This window comes from Arachis stenosperma, chromosome 10 (genome assembly GCF_014773155.1).
Source record: "Arachis stenosperma cultivar V10309 chromosome 10, arast.V10309.gnm1.PFL2, whole genome shotgun sequence".
Classification (NCBI taxonomy): domain Eukaryota; kingdom Viridiplantae; phylum Streptophyta; class Magnoliopsida; order Fabales; family Fabaceae; genus Arachis; species Arachis stenosperma.
In genome coordinates, this window is record NC_080386.1 from 17,419,419 (window position 1) to 17,440,100 (window position 20,682).

General features: G+C 37.2%; 1 non-coding gene across 1 annotated transcript; it reads left to right on the forward strand.

The window, feature by feature from the left end:
• Positions 1-12,668: 12,668 nt before the first annotated feature.
• LOC130959162 (small nucleolar RNA R71) lies at positions 12,669-12,776 on the forward strand. The gene has a single exon (XR_009078257.1). It is a non-coding gene; the product is annotated as a small nucleolar RNA R71 (small nucleolar RNA).
• Positions 12,777-20,682: the final 7,906 nt, after the last annotated feature.

Sequence of the window (20,682 nt, forward strand, 5' to 3'; positions counted from 1 at the left end):
ATTTTTGAATTTTTTAATTATGAGATAGAAAAACACAATTATGACCCAAAACATGAAAATTTTGGATCAAACACATGATGCATGCAAGAACACTATGAATGTCAAGATGAACACTAAGAACACTTTGAAGATCATGATGAACATCAAGAACATAATTTTGAAAAATTTTTGATGCAAAGAAAACATGCAAGACACCAAACTTAGAAATCTTTAATGCATGGACTCTAACAAACAAAAAATGCATATGAAAAACAACAAACAACACATAACAAGAAATCATCAAGATCAAACAAGAGGATTTACCAAGAACAACTTGAAGATCATGAAGAACACTATGAATGCATGAAATTTTCGAAAAATGCAAGAAAAATTTTTAAGGCATGCAATTGACACCAAACTTAAAAATTGACTCAAGACTCAAACAAGAAACACAAAATATTTTTGATTTTTATGATTTTCTAATTTTTTTTGGATTTTTATTATTTTTTCAAAAATAAAGTTAGAAAAACGAAAAATAAAAGAAAAATTTTGAAAAAGATTTTTGAAAAGAAAATTACTTAATCTGAGCTACAAGATGAACCGTCAGTTGTCCATACTTGAACAATCCCCGGCAACGGCGCCAAAAACTTGGTGGACGAAATTGTGATTCCCTTGTTATTGTATTTTGTAAAATTCATTGCTTTTTCAACTATGTGTGGACACAACTCCGTTCAGCTTAACCAGCAAGTGTACTGGGTCATCCAAGTAATACCTTACGTGAATAAGGGTCGATCCCACAGAGATTGTTGGTATGAAGCAAGCTATGGTCACCTTGTAAATCTCAGTTAGGCAGATTAAATTGGTTTATGATGAGTTCGAAAATTAATAATAAATAGAAAATAAAAAGGGATAGAAATACTTATGTAAATCAATAGTGGAAATTTCAGATAGGTGTATGGAGATGCTGTGTTCCTCTTGAAACTCTACTTCACTACTCACTCTTCCTTCAATCCTTCTTACTCCTTTCCATGGCAAGATGTATGTAGGGCATCACTATCATCAATGGCTACTTTTAATCCTCTCGGGAAAATGGTCCTATGCGCTGTCACTGCACGGCTAATCGTCTGGAGGCATCACCCTTGGTTGATAGCTACATCCCATCCTCTCAGTGAAAATGGTCCAAATGCTCTGTCACAGCACGGCTAATCATCTATCGGTTCTCAATCAGGTTGGAATAGAATTCATTGATTCTTTTGCGTTTGTCATCACGCCCAGCCTTCAGGAGTTTGAAGCTCGTCACAGTCATTCAATACCGGAATCCTACTCGGAATACCACAGACAAGGTTAGACTTTCCGGATTCCCAGGATCCTACTCGGAATACCACAGACAAGGTTAGACTTTCCGGATCCCCATGAATGCCGCCATCTATCTAGCTTATACCACGAAGATTCTGTTGGGGAATCTAAGAGATATGCGCCCGGCCTAAGGTAGAACGGAAGTGGTTGTCAATCATGCGCGTTCATAGGTGAGAATGATGATGAGTGTCACGGATCATCACATTCATCAAAGTGTTGTGCAACGTATATCTTGGAATAAGAATAAGAGAGAATTGAATAGAAAGTAATAGTAATTGTATTGAAACTTGAGGTACAGTAGAGCTCCACACCCTTAATCTATGGTGTGCAGAAACTCCACCATTGAAAATACATAAGTGAAAGGTTCAGGCATGGCCGAATGGCGAGTCCCCATGATCTGAGAACTATGCGCCCCCAGATGTTTTTTAGATCTAAAGTGATCCAAAAGATGTCTAATACATTAGTTAAATGTCCTATATATACTAGACTAGCTACTAGGGTTTACATGAGTAAATAATTGATGCATAAATCCACTTCCGGGGCCCACTTGGTGTATGCTTGGGCTGAGCTTGATCTATCCACGAGTTGAGGCTTTTCTTGGAGTTGAACTCCAAGTTATGACGTGTTTTGGGCGTTCAACTCCGGATCATGACGTTTTTCTGGCGTTTAACTCCAGACAGCAGCATGTACTTGGCGTTCAACGCCATGTTATGTCATCAATTTCCGAATAAAGTATGGACTATTATATATTGCTGGAAAGCTCTGGATGTCTAATTTCCAACGCCGTTGAGAGCGCGCCATTTGGAGTTCTGTAGCTCCAGAAAATCCATTTCGAGTGAAGAGAGGTCAGAATCCAACAGCATCAGCAGTCCTTTTGTCAGCCTTTTTCAGAGTTTTGCTCAAGTCCCTCAATTTCAGCCAGAAATTACCTGAAATCACAGAAAAACACACAAACTCATAGTAAATTCCAGAAATATGAATTTAACATAAAAACTAATGAAAACATCCCTAAAAGTAGCTTGAACTTACTAAAAACTACCTAAAAACAATGCCAAAAAGCGTATAAATTATCCGCTCATCACTTGGCTACTCATCTTCTCGCATCACTTCCTTTTCTCCTTCCCAGCGCGCCTCAACCACTTCCCTATCTCAGCCTCCAGTCTGAACCACCGCGTCCCTCTCCCTCTTTTTATCCCTTCGCCGCCAGCGAACTCCAACAACCACCACCCCCTTCTTACCTTCACAACCTCATAAAACCCAACCGTCACCCTTCATTCCATTTCCCCTATCCATTTCCTTCGAACAGCAAGAATAGGGCATATCCCCTGTTTCTCGGCCCTATGCCATCTTCCTCCTCTGACGTCGACCTTGGCCGATGATAGGTGATGAGCGGATAATTTGTATGCTTTTTGGCATTGTTTTTAGTATGTTTTTGGTAGTTTTAGTTGAGTTCTTAGTATATTTTTATTAGTTTTTAGTTAAAATTCACTTTTCTGGACTTTACTATGAGTTTGTGTATTTTTCTGTGATTTCAGGTATTTTCTGGCTGAAATTGAGGGACCTGAGCAAAAATCTGATCCAGAGACTCAAAAGGACTGCAGATGCTGTTGGATTCTGACCTCCCTGCATTCGAAGTGGATTTTCTGGAGCTACAGAAGCCCAATTGGCACGCTCTCAACGGCGTTGGAAAGTAGACATCCTGGGCTTTCCAGCAATATATAATAGTCCATACTTTGCCCAAGATTTGATGGCCCAAACCGGCGTTCAAAGTCACCCTCAGAATTTCCAGCGTTAAACGCCCAAACTGGCACAAGAATGGGAGTTAAACGCCCAAACTGGCATAAAAGCTGGAGTTAAACGCCAAGAAGAGTCTCTACACGAAAAATGCTTCATTGCTCAGCCCAAGCACACACCAAGTGGGCCCGGAAGTGGATTTTTATGTCATTTACTCACCTCTGTACACCCTAGGTTACTAGTTTTCTATAAGTAGGACCTTTTACTATTGTATTTATCATCTTGGTTCCTCTGGTTCCCTCTCTGGGGCCGAAACCAATGATCACTCTTGTTCTTATGTATTTTCAACGGTGGAGTTTCTACACACCATAGATTAAGGTGTGGAGCTCTGCTGTACCTCGAGTATTAATGCAATTACTATTGTTCTTCTATTCAATTCCGCTTGTTCTTTGTCCATGATATCACTTGTTCTTCAACATGATGAAGGTGATGATTGACGCCCATCACCATTCTCACTCATGAACAAGGTGACTGACAACCATTCTTGTTCTACAAGCATTTGAGGCTTAGTGAATATCTCTTGGATTCTTCGGAGTCCTCGTGGTATAGGCAGGACCTGATGGCAGCATTCAAGAGAATCCGGAAGGTCTAAACCTTGTCTGTGGTATTCTGAGTAGGATTCAATGATTGAATGACTGTGACGTGCTTCAAACTCCTGAGGGTGGGGCGTTAGTGACAGACGCCAAAAGAATCAATGGATTCTATTCCGATCTGATTGAGAACCGACATATGGATTCCGCTATGCTGTGACCAGAGCATATGCAATCGTTTCCAATGAGAGGATGGGAGGTAGCTGCTGACAACAGTGAAACCCTACACGAGCTTGCCATGGAAAGGAGTAAGAAGGATTGGATGAAGGCAGTAGGAAAGCAGAGAGACGGAAGGGAAGGCATCTTCATATGCTTGTCTGAAGCTCTTACACCAATGATATACATAAGTATCTCTATCTTTATCTTTATGTTATTTTCGTTCATCATCTATACCCATTTGAGTCTGCCTGACTGAGATTTACAAGGTGACCATAGCTTGCTTCATACCACCAATCTCCGTGGGATCGACCCTTACTCACGTAAGGTATTACTTGGACGACCCAGTGCACTTGCTGGTTAGTTGTGCGAAGTTGTAGTGATCACAATTTCGTGCACCAATAGGCAAAATTGTGATTTCTAATAATGGCATTCATGTTCGTTCTCTCCCTGGTAATGGCGCCAAAAACTTGGTGCATGATACCATGGTCCAAACATAACTTCACAACTTTGCACAACTAACCAGCAAGTGCACTGGGTCGTCCAAGTAATAAACCTTACGTGAGTAAGGGTCGATCCCACGGAGATTGTTGGTATGAAGCAAGCTATGGTCATCTTGTAGATCTCAGTTAGGCGAATAATAAATGGTTATGGAGTTTTCGAATAATAATAATAAATAAACAGAAAATAAAGATAGAAATACTTATGTAAATCATTGGTGGAAATTTAGATAAGTGTATGGAGATGCTTTGTCCCTGTTGAATCTCTGCAACATATTGCTTTCTTACTTTCAATCCTTCATACTCCTTTCCATGGCAAGCTGTATGTAGGGCATCACCATTGTCAATGGCTACATCCTATTCTCTCAGTGAAAAAGGTCCAAATGCTCTGTCACGACACAACTAATCATCTGTCGATTCTCGATCATGTCGGAATAGAATCCATTGATTCTTTTGCATTTGTCATCATGCCCAACAATTGCGAGTTTGAAGCTCGTTACAGTCATTCAATCTTTGAATCCTACTCGAAATACCACAGACAAGGTTTAGACTTTTCGGATTCTCATGAATGCCACCATCATTTCTAGCTTATACCACGAAGATTCTGATTAAGGAATCCAAGAGATATGCGCTCGGTCTAAGGTAGAACGGAGGTGGTTGTCAGTCACGCGTTCATAGGTGAGAATGATGATGAGTGTCACTAATCATCACATTCATCATGGTGAAGTGCAACGAATATCTTAGAAAAGGAATAAACTGAATTGAATAGAAAATAGTAGTAATTGCATTGAAACTCGAGGTACAGCAGAGCTCCACACCCTTAATCTATGGTGCAGAAACTCCACCGTTGAAAATACATAAGTGATGAAGGTCCAGGCATGGCCGAATGGCCAGCCCCCAAAACGTGATCACAGGATCAAAAAATACAATCCAGGATGTCTAATACAATAATAAAATGTCTTATTTATACTAGACTAGCTACTAGGGTTTACAGAAGTAAGTAATTGATGCAGAAATCCACTTCCGGGGCCCACTTGGTGTGTGCTTGGGCTGAGCTTGAGCTTTACACGTGCAGAGGCTTTTTTGGAGTTGAACACCAAGTTGTAACGTATTTTGGCAGAGTTATATTTTGGCGTTCAACTCTGGTTCGTGACGTGTTTCTGGTGTTTGACTCCAGAATGCAGCATGAAACTGGCGTTGAACGCCAATTTGCGTTATCTAATCTCGAATAAAGTATGGACTATTATATATTTCTGGAAAGCTCTAGATGTCTACTTTCCAACGCCATTAAGAGCGCGCCATTTGGAGTTCTGTAGCTCAAGAAAATACATTTCAAGTGCAAGGAGGTCAGAATCCAACAACATCAGCAGTCCTTTTGTTAGCCTTTTATCAGAGTTTTGCTCAGGTCCCTCAATTTCAGCCAAAAAATACCTGAAATCACAGAAAAACACACAAAATTATAGTAAAGTCCAGAAATATGAATTTAGCATAAAAACTAATGAAAACATCCTTAAAAGTAGCTAGATCCTACTAAAAGCTATCTAAAAACAATGCCAAAAAGCGTATAAATTATCCACTCATCACAACGCCAAACTTAAATTGTTGCTTGTCCCCAGGCAACTGAAAATCAAATAGGATAAAAAAGAAGAGAACATACTATAAATCTCAGAATATCAATGAATATTAGTTCTAATTAGATGAGCGGGACTTGTAGCTTTTTTATTCTGAATAGTTTTGGCATCTCACTTTATCCTTTGAAGTTTAGAATGATTGGCATCTATAGGAACTTAGAATTTCAGATAGTGTTATTGATTCTCCTAGTTAAGTATGTTGATTCTTGAACACAGCTACTTTTATGAGTCTTGGCCTTGGCCCTAAGCATTTTGTTTTCCAATATTACCACCAGATACATAAATGCCACAGACACATGACTGGGTGAACCATTTCAGATTGTGACTCAGCTTTGCTAAAGTCCCCAGTTAGAGGTGTCCAGAGCTCTTAAGCACACTCTTTTTCCTTTGGATCATAACTTTAACCACTCAGTCTCAAACTTTTCACTTAGACCTGCATGCCACAAGCACATGGTTAGGGACAACTTGATTTAGCCGCTTAGGCCTGGATTTTAGTTCCTTGGGCCCTCCTATCCATTGATGCTCAAAGCCTTGGATCCTTTTTACCCTTGCCTCTTGGTTTTAAGGGCTATTGGCTTTTTCTGCTTGCTTTTTTTCTTTTTCTTTCTATTTATTTTTTTTTCACCAAATATTTTTTTCGCAAGCTTTTTCTATTCACTGCTTTTTCTTGCTTCAAGAATCAATTTCATGATTTTTCAGATTATCAATAACATTTCTCTTTGTTTATCATTCTTTCAAGAGCCAACAATTTTAACATTCATAAACAACAAGATCAAAAATATGCACTGTTCAAGCATTCATTCAGAAGACAAAAAGTATTGTCACTACATCAATATAATTAAACTAAATTCAAGGATAAATTCGAAACTCATGTACTTCTTGTTCTTTTGTATTGAAACATTTTTCATTTAAGAGAGGTGAAGGATTTATGGAATTATTTATAGCCTTAAGACATAGTTACTAAATACTAATGATCATGTAGGAAAGACACAAACATAGATAAACATTAAGCATAAAAACTGAAAAACAGAGAAATAAGAACAAGGAATGAGTCCACCTCAGTGATGGTGGCGCTTTCTTCTTGAAGAACCAATGATGTCCTTGAGCTCTTCTATGTCTCTTCCTTGCCTTTGTTGCTCCTCCCTCATTGCTCTTTGATCTTCTCTAATTTCATGGAAAATGATGGAGTGCTCTTGATGTTCCACCCTTAATTGATCCATATTGTAACTCAAGTCTTCTAGAGAAGTGTTGAGTTGTTCCCAATAATTGTTGGGAGGAAAGTGCATCCCTTGAGGCATTTCCAGAATTTCTTGGTGATGAGCTTCCTCATGCGTCTCTTGGGATCCATGAGTGGGCTCTCTTGTTTGCTCCATCCTCTTCTTAGTGATGAGCTTATCCTCCTCAATGAGGATGTCTCCTTCTATGATAACTCCAGCTGAGTAACATTGATGGCAAATAAGATGAGAAAAAAACTAGCCTTGCGATGTTGGAGGACTTTTCGGCTATTTTGTAGAATTCAAGGGAGATGACTTCATGAACTTCTACTTCCTCTCCATTCATGATGCTATGGATCATGATGGCCCGATCCATAGTAACTTCGGATCAGTTGCTAGTGGGGATGATGGAGTGTTGGATGAACTCCAACCATCCTCTAGCCACAGGCTTAAGGTCCAGTCTTCTTAATTGAACCGGCTTGCCTTTGGAGTCTCTTTTCCATTGAGCTCCTTCCACACATATGTCCATAAGGACTTGGTCCAACCTTTGATCAAAGTTGACCCTTCTAGTGTAGGGGCGTGCATCTCCTTGCATCATGGGCAAGTTGAATGCCAACCTTACATTTTCCGGACTGAAATCTAAGTATTTCCCCCGAACCATTATGAGATAATTCTTTGGATTTGGGTTCACACTTTGATCATGGTTCCTAGTGATCCATGCATTGGCATAGAACTCTTGAACCATTAAGATTCTGACTTTTTGAATGGGGTTGGTCAGAACTTTCCAACCTCTTCTTAGGATCTCATGTCGGATCTCCGGATACTCATTTTTCTTGAGTTTGAAAGGGACCTCGGAGATCACCTTCTTCTTGGCCACAACTTCATAGAAGTGGTCTTGATGGGCTTTTGAGATGAATCTTTCCATCTCCTATGACTCGGAGGTGGAAGCTTTTGTCTTTCCTTTCCCTTTTTTAGAGGTTTCTTCGGCCTTAGGTGCCATAAGTGGTTATGGAAAAACAAAAAAGCTATAATTTTACCACACCAAACTTAGAATATTGCTCGCCCTCGAGCAAAGAAGAAAGAAGAGAAGAAGAAGAAGATATGGAGGAGAGGAAGAGAGGGTTGTATTTCGGCCAAGGAGGAGAAGAGAAGGTTGTGTTGTGTGAAAATGAAGGAGAATGGAGGGGTTTATATAGTGGAGGGAGAGGGGTTAAGGTTCGGCCATTTTGGGTGGGTTTGGGTGGGAAAGAGATTTTGAATTTTGAAGGTAGGTGGGGTTTATGGGGAAGAGTGGATGGATGTGAGTGGTGAAGAGGTGATAGGGAAGAGAGATTGAGGTGATTGGTGAAGGGTTTTGGGAAAGAGTGCTATTGGATTATGTGAAGAGGAGAGAAGGTGAGTTGAGGTAGGTGGGGATCCTGTGGGGTCCACAGATCCTGAGATGATCATGTGGGATCCACAGATCCTGAGGTGTCAAAGATTTACATCCCTGCACCAATGAGGCGTGTAAAACGCTCTCTGCAAGCAATCCTGGTGTTCAACGCCAGATTGATGCTTATTTCTGGCGTTGAACGCCAGCTTCATGTTTGTTTTGGGCGTTCAACGCCCATTTGCAGCATGTTTCTGGCGTTGAATGCCAGTTCCATGCTTGTTTCTGGCGTTCAGTGCCAGCTCTCCTCAGGGTGTATTCTTGGCGTCTGAACGCCAGGATGATGCTTGTTTCTGGTGTTCAATGCCAGATCCATGCTCTGTTCTGGCGTTGAACGCCAGCCAGATGTTCCTTACTGGCATTTAAACGCCAGTAAGTCCTTCCTCCAGGGTGTGCTTTTTCTTCTGCTGTTTTTGATTTTGTTTTTAATTTTAGTATTTATTTTGTGACTCCACATGATCATGAACCTAATAAAACATAAAAGAACAATAAAAGAAAAATAAAATTAGATAAATAAAAATTGGGTTGCCTCCCAATAAGCGCTTCTTTAATGTCAATAGCTTGACAGTGGGCTCTCATGGAGCCTCACAGGTGATCAGGTCAATGTTGTAGACTCCCAACACCAAACTTAGAGTTGGGATATAGGGATTCAACACCAAACTTAGAGTTTGGCTGTGGCCTCCTGGTGCGCGAAATTGTGAACTATACTTTTTCACAACTCTCATAATCCCTGGTAATGGCTCCAAAAACTTGGTGCGCTCAATACCATGGCATTACACAACTTCGCACAACTAACCAGCAAGTGCACTGGGTCGTCCAAGTAATAAACCTTACGTGAGTAAGGGTCGATCCCACGGAGATTGTTAGTATTGAAGCAAGCTATGGTCATCTTGTAAATCTTAGTCAGGCAAATTCAGATATATATGGTGATGAACGAAAATAACATAAAAGATAAAGATAGTGATACTTATGTAATTCATTGGTAGGAACTTCAGATAAGCGCATGAAGATGCCTTCCCTTCCGTCTCTCTGCTTTCCTACTGTCTTCATCCAACCCTTCTTACTCCTTTCCATGGCAAGCTCGTATAGGGTCTCACTGTTGTCAGCAGCTACCTCCCATCCTCGCAGTGAAAGCTAATGCTCAATACTCTGTCACAGTACGGCCAATCACCGGTTCGGTTCCCTCCCCTACCGGAATAGAATAACTCTTTTGCGTCTGTCACTAACGCCCAGTAGGTTACAGGTTTGAAGCACGTCACAGTCATTCAATCATTGAATCCTACTCAGAATACCACAGACAAGGTTAGACCTTCCGGATTCTCTTGAATGCTGCCATCAGTTCTTGCCTATACCACGAAGACTCTGATCTCACGGAATGGTTGGCTCGTTTGTCAGGCGAGCACTCGGTTGTCAGGCGATCAACCATGCATCGTGCAATCAGGAATCCAAGAGATATTCACCAAGCCTCAAATGCTTGTAGAACAAGAGTGGTTGTCAGTCACTTTGTTCATGAGTGAGAATGGTGATGGGCGTCAATCATCACCTTCATCATGTTGAAGAACAAGTGATATCTTGGTAAAAGAACAAGTGGAATTTGAATGAAAGAACAATAGTAATTGCATTAATACTCGAGGTACAGCAGAGCTCCACACCTTAATCTATGGTGTGTAGAAACTCCACCGTTGAAAATACATAAGCATGAGGTCTAGGCATGGCCGAATGGCCAGCCTCCCAATGATCTAAGAACTAAAATGTTCAAAGATGATCTAGAGATCTAAAAGTGATCAAAAGATTTCTATACAATAGTAAAAGGTCCTACTTATAAGAAACTAGTAGCCTAGGGTGTACAGAAATGAGTAAATGACATAAAAATCCTCTTCCGGGCCCACTTGGTGTGTGCTTGGGCTGAGCAATGAAGCAATTTCGTATAGAGACTCTTCTTGGAGTTAAACGCCAGCTTTGGTGCCAGTTTGGGCGTTTAACTCCCATTTGGGTGCCAGTTCCAGCGTTTAACGCTGGGATTTCTTGAGGTGACTTTGAACGCCGGTTTGGGCCATCAAATCTTGGGCAAAGTATGGACTATTATATATTGCTGGAAAGCCCAGGATGTCTACTTTCCAACGCCGTTGAGAGCGCGCCAATTGGGCTTCTGTAGCTCCAGAAAATCCACTTCGAGTGCAGGGAGGTCAGAATCCAACAGCATCTGCAGTCCTTTTGAGTCTCAGAATCAGATTTTTGCTCAGGTCCCTCAATTTCAGCCAGAAAATACCTGAAATCACAGAAAAACACACAAACTCATAGTAAAGTCCAGAAAAGTGAATTTTAATTAAAAACTAATAAAAATATACTAAAAACTAACTATATCATACTAAAAACATACTAAAAACAATGCCAAAAAGTATACAAATTATCCGCTCATCACCTCCTAACACCAAACTTAGAGTTTGATTGTGGGAGCTCTGTTTGACTCTGTACTGAGAGAAGCTTTTCATGCTTCCTCTCCATTGTTACAGAAGAACACCCTTGGATCTTAAACACAAGGTAGTCCCCATTCAATTAAAGGACTAATTCTCCTCTGTTAACATCTATCACAGCTCCTGCTGTGGCTAGGAAAGGTCTTCCAAGGATGATGCATTCATCCTCCTCCTTCCTAGTGTCTAAGATTATGAAATCAGCAGGGATGTAAAGGCCTTCAACCTTCACTAACACGTCCTCTACCAATCCATAAGCTTGTCTTACTGACTTGTCTGTCATTTGCAATGAGAATATGGCAGGTTGTACCTCAATGATCCCCAGCTTCTCCATTACAGAGAGTGGCATTAGATTTATACCTGACCCTAGGTCATACAGAGCTTTCTCAAAGGTCATGGTGCCTATGGTACATGGTATTAAGAATTTGCCAGGATCTTGTCTCTTTTGAGGTAAAGTTTGTTGAATCCATGTATCTAGTTCATTAATGAGCAAGGGAGGTTCACCTTCCCAAGTCTCATTACCAAACAATTTGGCATTCAGCTTCATGATGGCTCCTAGATATTGAGCAACTTGCTCTCGAGTTACATCTTCATCCTTTTCAGAGGAAGAATAGTTTTCAGAGCTTATGAATGGCAGAAGGAGGTTTAATGGAATCTCTATGGTCTCTATATGAGCCTCAGATTCCTTTAGGTCCTCAATAGGGAACTCCTTCTTGCTTGAGAGACGTCCCATGAGGTCTTCCTCATTGGGATTCACGTCCTCTCCTTCCTCTCTAGGTTCGGCCATGTTGATTATGTCAATGGCCTTGCACTCTCTTTTTGGATTCTCTTCAGTGTTACTTGGGAGAGTACTAGGAGGAGTTTCAGTGATTTTCTTACTCAGCTGGCCCACTTGTGCCTCCAAATTTCTAATGGAGGACCTTGTTTCACTCATGAAACTTAAAGTGGCCTTTGACAGATCAGAGACTAAGTTTGCTAAATTAAAAGTGCTCTACTCAGAATTCTCTGTCTATTGCTGAGAAGATGATGGATAAGGCTTGCTATTACTGGGCCTATTTCTTCCACCATTATTAAAGCCTTGTTGAGGCTTTTGTTGATCCTTCCATGAGAAATTTGGATGATTTCTCCATGATGAATTATAGGTGTTTCCATAAGGTTCACCCATATAATTTACCTCTGCTATTGTAGGGTTCTTAGGATCATAAGCTTCTTCTTCAGAAGATACCTCTTTAGTACTGTTGGATGCATTTTGCCATCCATTCAGACTTTAAGAAATCATGTTGACTTGCTGAGTCAACATTTTGTTCTGAGCCAATATGGCATTTAGAGCATCAATTTCAAGAACTCCCTTCCTTTGAGGCGTCCCATTACTCGCAGAATTCCTCTCAGAAGTATACATGAATTGGTTATTTGCAACCATGTCAATGAGTTCTTGAGCTTCTGCAGGCATTTTTTTAGGTGAATGGATCCACCTGCAGAATGGTCCAGTGATATCTTAGAGAATTCAGATAGACCATAATAGAATATATCCAAAATGGTCCATTCAGAAAGCATGTCAGAAGGACACCTTTTGGTCATCTGCTTGTATCTTTCCCAAGCTTCATAGAGGGATTCACCATCTTTTTGTTTGAAGGTCTGAACATACACTCTAAGCTTGCTCAACTTTTGAGGAGGAAAGAACTTAGCCAAGAAGGCCGCGACCAGCTTATCCCATGAGTCCAGGCTATCTTTAGGTTGTGAATCCAACCATATTCTAGCTCTGTCTCTTACAGCAAAGGGGAAAAGCATGAGCCTGTAGACTTCAGGATCTACTCCATTAGTCTTAGCAGTCTCATAGATCTACAAGAACTCAGTTAAAAATTAGTAGGGATCTTCTGATGGAAGTCTATGGAACTTGCAATTCTGTTGCAGTAGAGCAACTAGTTGAGGTTTCAACTCAAAATTGTTTGCTCCAATGGCAGGGATTGAGATGCTTCTTCCATCAAATTTGGAAGTAGGTGTAGTATAGTCACCAAGCATCCTCCTTGCATTATTATTTTTGGCTGCCATCTTCTCATCCTTTTCGAAAATTTCTGTAAGGTTGTCTCTGGACTGTTGTAATTTAGCTTCTCTTAGTTTCCTCTTCAGAGTCCTTTCAGGTTTAGGATCTGCCTTAACAAGAATATTCTTGTCCCTGCTCCTGCTCATATAAAAAAGAAGGGAACAGAAAATAATAATAATAGGGATCCTCTTTACCACAGGAGAGAGATTCCTTTATGTTAGTAGAAGAAGAAGGGAATAGAAGAAGGAAAAGGTAAGAATCCAAACACAATGGTGAAGATAGGTTCAGATTCTTTGAGATGAAGAGAAGCGTTAGTAAATAAATAAATAAATAGAAGGAGATGAGAGGGAGAGAATTCGAAAATTAATTTTGAAAAAGAGTTAGTAATTTTCGAAAATAAAAGAAGAATTAAAATTAAAAATTAAAATTTAAAACAATTAGTTAATTAAAAGAATTTTGAAAAAGAGGGAGAAGTTTTCGAAAATTAGAGAGAGGAAAGTAGTTAGGTGGTTTTGAAAAAGATAAGATATAGTTAAAACAAACAAAAAGTCAACTAGTTAGTTGAAAAAGATTTGAAATTTAATTTTGAAAAGATAAGAAGTTGGAAGATATTTTGAAATCAAATTTTTGAAAAACATAAAATTGTGAAAAAGATATGATAGAAAAGATATTTTGAAAAAGAATTGATTTTTAAAATTAAAATTTGATTACTTGACTAACAAGAAACTAAAAAATATGATTCTAGAATTTAAAGATTAAACCTTTCTTAACAAGAAATTAACAAAATTTTTGAATCAATCACATTAATTGTTAGTAAAGTTTTCGAAATTTTGAAGTAAAGATAAGAAAAAGATTTTGAAAAAATATTTTTAAATATTTTCGAAAATTAGTAAGAAAATGAAAAAGATTTGATTTTTGAAAAAGTTTTGAAAAGATAAGATTTTTAAAATTGAAAATTTGACTTGGCTTATAATAAATAGCTAAGTTTTAAAAATTTTTGACTAAGTCAACTCAAATTTTTGAAATTTTGAGAGAAATAAGGAAAAGATCTTTTTTTTTTATTTTTGAATTTTTAATGATGAGAGGGAAAAATTAAAACGTCATTTTTATGTTTTTCTCTTTTCTTTTTGGATTAGAACAAAGAATGCATGCAAGAACACTATGAATGTCAAGATGAACACCAAGAACACTTTGAAGATCATGATGAACATCAAGAACATATTTTTGAAAAAATTTTTTATGCAAAGAAAACATGCAAGACACCAAACTTAGAAATCTTTAATGCTTAGACACTATGAATGCAAAAATGCATATGAAAAACAACAAAATACGCAAAACAAGAAAATTCAAAGATCAAACAAGAATACTTACCAAGAACAACTTGAAGATCATGAAGAACACCATGCATGAAAATTTCAAAAAATGCATAAATTTAAAAAAAAAACATGCAATTGACACCAAACTTAAAAATTGACATTAGACTCAAACAAAAACACAAAAATATTTTTGATTTTTTTCGATTTTATAATTTTTTTTGGATTTTATTTTGTATTTTTTTGAAAATTATATTTTTGGAAAAACGAGAATAAAAATAAAAGAAAAAAATTTGAAAGATCTTTGAAAAAAAATTACCTAATCTGAGCAACAAGATGAACCGCCAGTTGTCCAAACTCGAACAATCCCCGGTAACGGCGCCAAAAACTTGATAGGCAAAATTGTGATTTCTAATAATGGCATTCATGTTCGTTCTCTCCCTGGTAATGGCGCCAAAAACTTGGTGCATGATACCATGGTCCAAACATAACTTCAAAACTTCGCACAACTAACCAGCAAGTGCACTGGGTCGTCCAAGTAATAAACCTTACGTGAGTAAGGGTCGATTCCACGGAGATTGTTGGTATGAAGCAAGCTCTGGTCATCTTGTAGATCTCAGTTAGGCGAATAATAAATGGTTATGGAGTTTTCGAATAATAATAATAAATAAACAGAAAATAAAGATAGAAATACTTATGTAAATCATTGGTGAAAATTAAGATAAGTGTATGGAGATGCTTTGTCCCTGTTGAATCTCTGCAACATACTGCTTTCTTACTTTCAATCCTTCATACTCCTTTCCATGGCAAGCTGTATGTAGGACATCACCGTTGTCAATGGCTACATCCCATTCTCTCAGTGAAAAAGGTCCAAATGCTCTGTCACGGCACGGCTAATCATCTGTCGGTTCTCGATCATGTCGGAATAGAATCCATTGATTCTTTTGCGTTTGTCATCACGCCCAACAATTGCGAGTTTGAAGCTCGTCACAGTCATTCAATCTCTAAATCCTACTCGGAATACCACAGACAAGGTTTAGACTTTCCGGATTCTCATGAATGCCACCATCAATTCTAGCTTATACCACGAAGATTCTGATTAAGGAATCCAAGAGATGTGAATTTAGCATAAAAACTAATGAAAACATCCTTAAAAGTAGCTAGATCCTACTAAAAGCTATCTAAAAACAATGCCAAAAAACGTATAAATTATCCGCTCATCAGCCGGTCGTGCTGCCGTGGTTGCAGCCCTTCATCTCCCATTCCCTTTCTCTGCTTCATTTCTCTTCCAAGTTTCCATTTTATTTCTTTTTATTTCATTTTTTGCTTAATTGAGGATAGTTAGTTAGTTAGTTAGTTTAGTTTAGTTAGTTATGCATGTTTAGTTAGTTCTAGGTGGTTACAGAATCTAAGCTGGATAGTTGATTAGGTTATATCTTGTTTACTGCTGGTATTTGAGAATGACTAATTTTCTATCTGAATTTGATTTGTTTGTTTGTTGCCGATGATTTGCCCGATGCTAAGTTGATTTGTTTAATGCTGCAGCATAGTTGTTTATCACTTCTTTATTCCTGTTGATGGCTGCTGGAGTGAACAAATTCTGAATTGTTTGTGCAGTAACAATAACTTTGATAAGTTTCTGAGTCTAAGCTATCACTACTGCTGCATTCTTGTAATAGATGTTCAATTTCTAGATGTATTTGTGCAGTGTGATTTGTGCTTAATGTCTGAGTTAAAATTGTTATTGCTGCTGTGTTTGTGCTTCAATTTGCACTTAATCACTTGACTCAAGATGCTTATTAGTTTAAATTCATGTTGAATACTTGTGATTGGTTATTGAATTCAAAGGAAAGAATGCTGATTGAGTCCATTATTTTTTTAGCATTGTTGCTGTTTTGGTGTTGTATTTTAAGCCATTATTATTGTTCATTGTTCAAAGAAAGAATGCTACTTGTTGCAGTTTGGTTTGGTTTAAATTGCTTATGGCTGTGTTATTGCTATATGTTGGCTTATTTGCTTATTTCATATGAATTCATATGTGATTTTTGTGTTTTAATTGTTAAGGAATTCATATGGAACTTGATTTGATAGGTTGAATTAGGAAAATTGGCCAAGTTACGGCTGAAAATGCTACCAGATTTTTCCTAACCTCATTTCATTAAGTGCCATTGTGTTATTTGGTGTAACAAGACTCTATTTGACGAATTTCTGTGTCAATAGAATCTTGTTTGCTAAACGGTTTTGAAAATTTCCTCAAGAACTCCTTTGCAAGTTTTGGTCATGCTTCTAACATTCTTTGCTTGTTTGTAATGCTAATTTACTTCTATGCATTGAATAGTTAAAGTGAATTTTCGAATTGACCATAAACTTGAAATTCTTTTGGAAATTAGAGCCTCTTTTGCATAAACTCACAAGATTGAAGGTTTTTTTTATCTATGTGGCTGAATTGATTCATTTTATTTATGCCTAACTTACATTAAGTCACATAGATCATGAGGTTTTCAATTCTTGTTTCAACTTGTGACTTTTATGCTTCATTATAATTTGGTATTTGAATTTTTCTCGTTTACCTTGTTCATCAAGGTTTTACTTTTGTTAACACCAAAATGTCCTACCTTGTGCTAAGTGAATGTGCCCAATTATTCTTTGATTGCGTGCTCTACACGTCACTTAAGCATAAGGCATATTTTATTTTGTGAAGTTGAATGTAGCTTGCTTGTTTTGGAACTTGTTGGAATTTTTAGAATTAGGGAACGTTTTTCCTATGCACATAACTTTTGACCTTTGTTTTCTTTTTCAACTAATTGTTTTCTTTTTCCTCACCTAACTTTTAACTTTTCTTTTCTTTTTCAACTAACTATTTCTTTTTCTTCACATAACTTTGGACCTTTGTTTTTTTTCAACTAACTGTTTTCTTTTTCCTCACCTAACTTTTAACTTTTCTTTTCTTTTTCAACTAACTATTTTCTTTTTACTCACGTAACTTTTAACTTTCTTTTTACTTTTTAACTAACATTAACCTTTAACTATTTTCTTTTTCTTCGTGCATAGCAATAACACTCCTTTTTTCTCTTTATCTTTGATAAACAAGCAAGTTAGTTATCTTGAATTGATTGAAGTTGCTTCTGTTTACTTTTAACATGAATCTAATGCATACTTCCATTCAAATTTATATTAGTTGTTCACTTCATATATATGCTGTTTTGTGATTCAGTTTTCTGCTTTGTTCACTTGATGAAGATCGTCCTCTCTGATGGAACTGACATTCCACCTGAGCCGGATACTACATCCGAGCATTCTGAGTCGGAGGAGACCCAGCGTGATGAGTCGGAGGAGGCACGGGACGGTAGAGGTGATGTAGTGATGACTCCTTCCACTCTGCCTGATCTTGAGCACCGAGGACAGTGCTACATTTTAAGTGTGGGGAGGTCATCCAACTTCAGCAGTTCATTTCGGGTGAAAATTTTCATTTCCAAACACTTTTAGTTTAGCTTTTTATTATGCTTTTTAATTTTGGCTTTTACATATGCTTTTTAGTTTTTAGCTATGATTATGATTTGGATGATGTGATGATTGCGCTACGTTGATTTTCTATACACCTGCTATTTTGGTTTGATTGAATTAGAAATTTAACTTAGGATTTTTGACATTTTTCAATCCAATCACATTATACATACATATATACAATAACTGCTAGTCAATTAATGAAATTTCCAAGAAGCTTACTCTTTATATAGGGCATTAAGATTCGAATTGAGTTGAGTTAAAATTTTTCATTGAAACTTGCATGATTCATACATTGTGGAATATAGTTTTTGAGTTAAAGAACATACAACTTGTGAGTTTTTTAGCCTTATTATGTGGTTACATCATTTAACCACTTATTTCATTCTTATGTGTTGCTCTTCTCTATGATTGCAATCTTTGATTTGTTTAATTCTATATATCCATTGTTTAATGTATATTTATGTATTTATGTGATTAAGGCCATCACTTCTTTATAGCTCACTTAACCCAAATAGCCTACCATTTCATTTACCTTTGTTTGCCACTTTGAGCCTTTTTAATCCTCTTTTTGTTCTTGATTGAGCACACCACTAGCCTTAAGTGGAAAAACAATGAATGCCCCTTATTTGAATCCTTGAATAGCTTAAGTTAGTGAGAGTGTGTGATGTTTAAGTGTGGGAAAAATGTGGAAACTTTGGTTAATGAATATGTGTTTTATTCTTGTTGAGAAATATTGGAAATTTGGGTACATGCTCATGTAATATTATTGAAACCATATGCATTGATGTTTTGGTATATATATTATGTTCATGGAAAAAAAAAGAAAGAGAAGAAATAATAAAAAGGGGATAAAATTACCCCACTATGTAATTCAATAATAATCAATGTATATGTGATGGAATTGAACTTGATGCATGAGTGTGTGTGTATATGTAAAAGTGAGATTTTAGGTAGCTAAGTTTAATATTAGAATTTTATAGGTTGTGTATGTGTTAAGTGAGAACTTAGGTTAATCAAAGATTTAAATGCAAGCTCACTTAGCCATATATGTATCCTTACCTTTATCCTTAGTCCCATTACAACCTTAAAAAGACCTTATGTTTTTTGCATATGTACATTAAATTTTTGTTGATTGGTTAGATGAAGAACAAACTTTAGAAAGTATGATTAGAGGAGAATTAAGTGGATATTGACCCTAAATACTTGAGCGACTAGAGTGCATATACACATCTAGTGAGGGTTCAATTACTCAATTCCATATTTCCACCTATGATCATTGCTTATCTTGCAAGTTTGGTTAAACTCTTTTATATGATGCAATTCAATTGAAAATGTGATTTGGTTATGATTGTCTTAGCCCTTGATTGTATATAGATGCTTTCTTGGGAATTGATTTATTTGGACTAGTTAAATACATATAGATAGATTATATATAGATAGATTGCATATAGATAGTTACATTGAATAATTGTTGATTCCCCTTATCTTTCTTTGGTATAGCATGAGGACATGCTATTGTTTAAGTGTGGAGATGTGATGAATCCACATTTCATGGTATTTATTTTCTCTATTTGGGTGGATTTCATCAACTTTTCTTGCATTTATCCATTGAAATAGCATAGTTTCATGATTTCTTCTTAAATTGTGCTTGAAAGTAAAAACATGTTTTTTAGGCCTTTTAATTGCTAAATTTTATTCACTTTAATTCTATTTGATGCCTTCATGTATTTGCTAAGTGATTTCAGGTTTTCAAGGCAAGTATGGGTTGAAGAAGTGAGAAAAGAGAATGCAAAAGAGAAGAAACCATGAAGAAATGGAGTTTGGAAGTTTTAGCATCCATGCGTACGTACAGTAATGCATGCGTATGCACAATTGTGAACTCATGGCGACGCACGTGAGTAGGATTTCGTCAGGTGACGCGTACGCGTGACCCTTGTCACGTGAGCTCATTAATTGCAATACACTGGGGGCAAATTCTGGGCCTCCAAAGTCCAATCTAACTCATTTCTAAAGCTATTTCAAGCCAAATTGAAGAAGGATGAAGGGGAGCAATTAGGTTTAGGTTTTTTTACATGTTTTATCTTAGTTTTCTAGAGAAAGAAGCTCCCCTTTCTCTCTAGAATTAGGGGTTTTAACTTAATTATCTCTTTGATTTCTCTCTTTAATTCTTGTTTTAGTATAGTTTCATTTACATTTTCATGTTTTCTTGTCTTTGATCTCTTAGTTTCTTTTGTTAATTTCTCTTTCATGCCACTTTAGTTTTATGAATACTCTTGTTACTTTTAATTTTATTTAATGCAATTTTGATGTTTTATATTTCTTTAATGCTTGTTTGAGGTTTTGTTATTATTTTCTTGCAGTTGGTAGTATAGATTTTATTTTTATTGCAATTTATGATATTTTTCCTTTTATGCATGCTAGGTGTTTGATAAAATGTCCCTTCTAATTTTTGTATAATTTTTTACACTCTTGACTTAGAATTGGATAATTAGGTGACATTGAGTCATAGATGTCCATTCGATATTGTGATTAGGATTATTAGTTGGTTTGGTTTCCACTAACGCTAGTCTTCACTAAGTTAATTAGTGAGTTGATTAGGACTTATGGATTGACATCAATTATGTCCTTTTGACTTATTCTCGATGTTAGATAGACTAATTGGGATTAATTCTTAGCAATTATCATGTTTGTGGTCTATGAT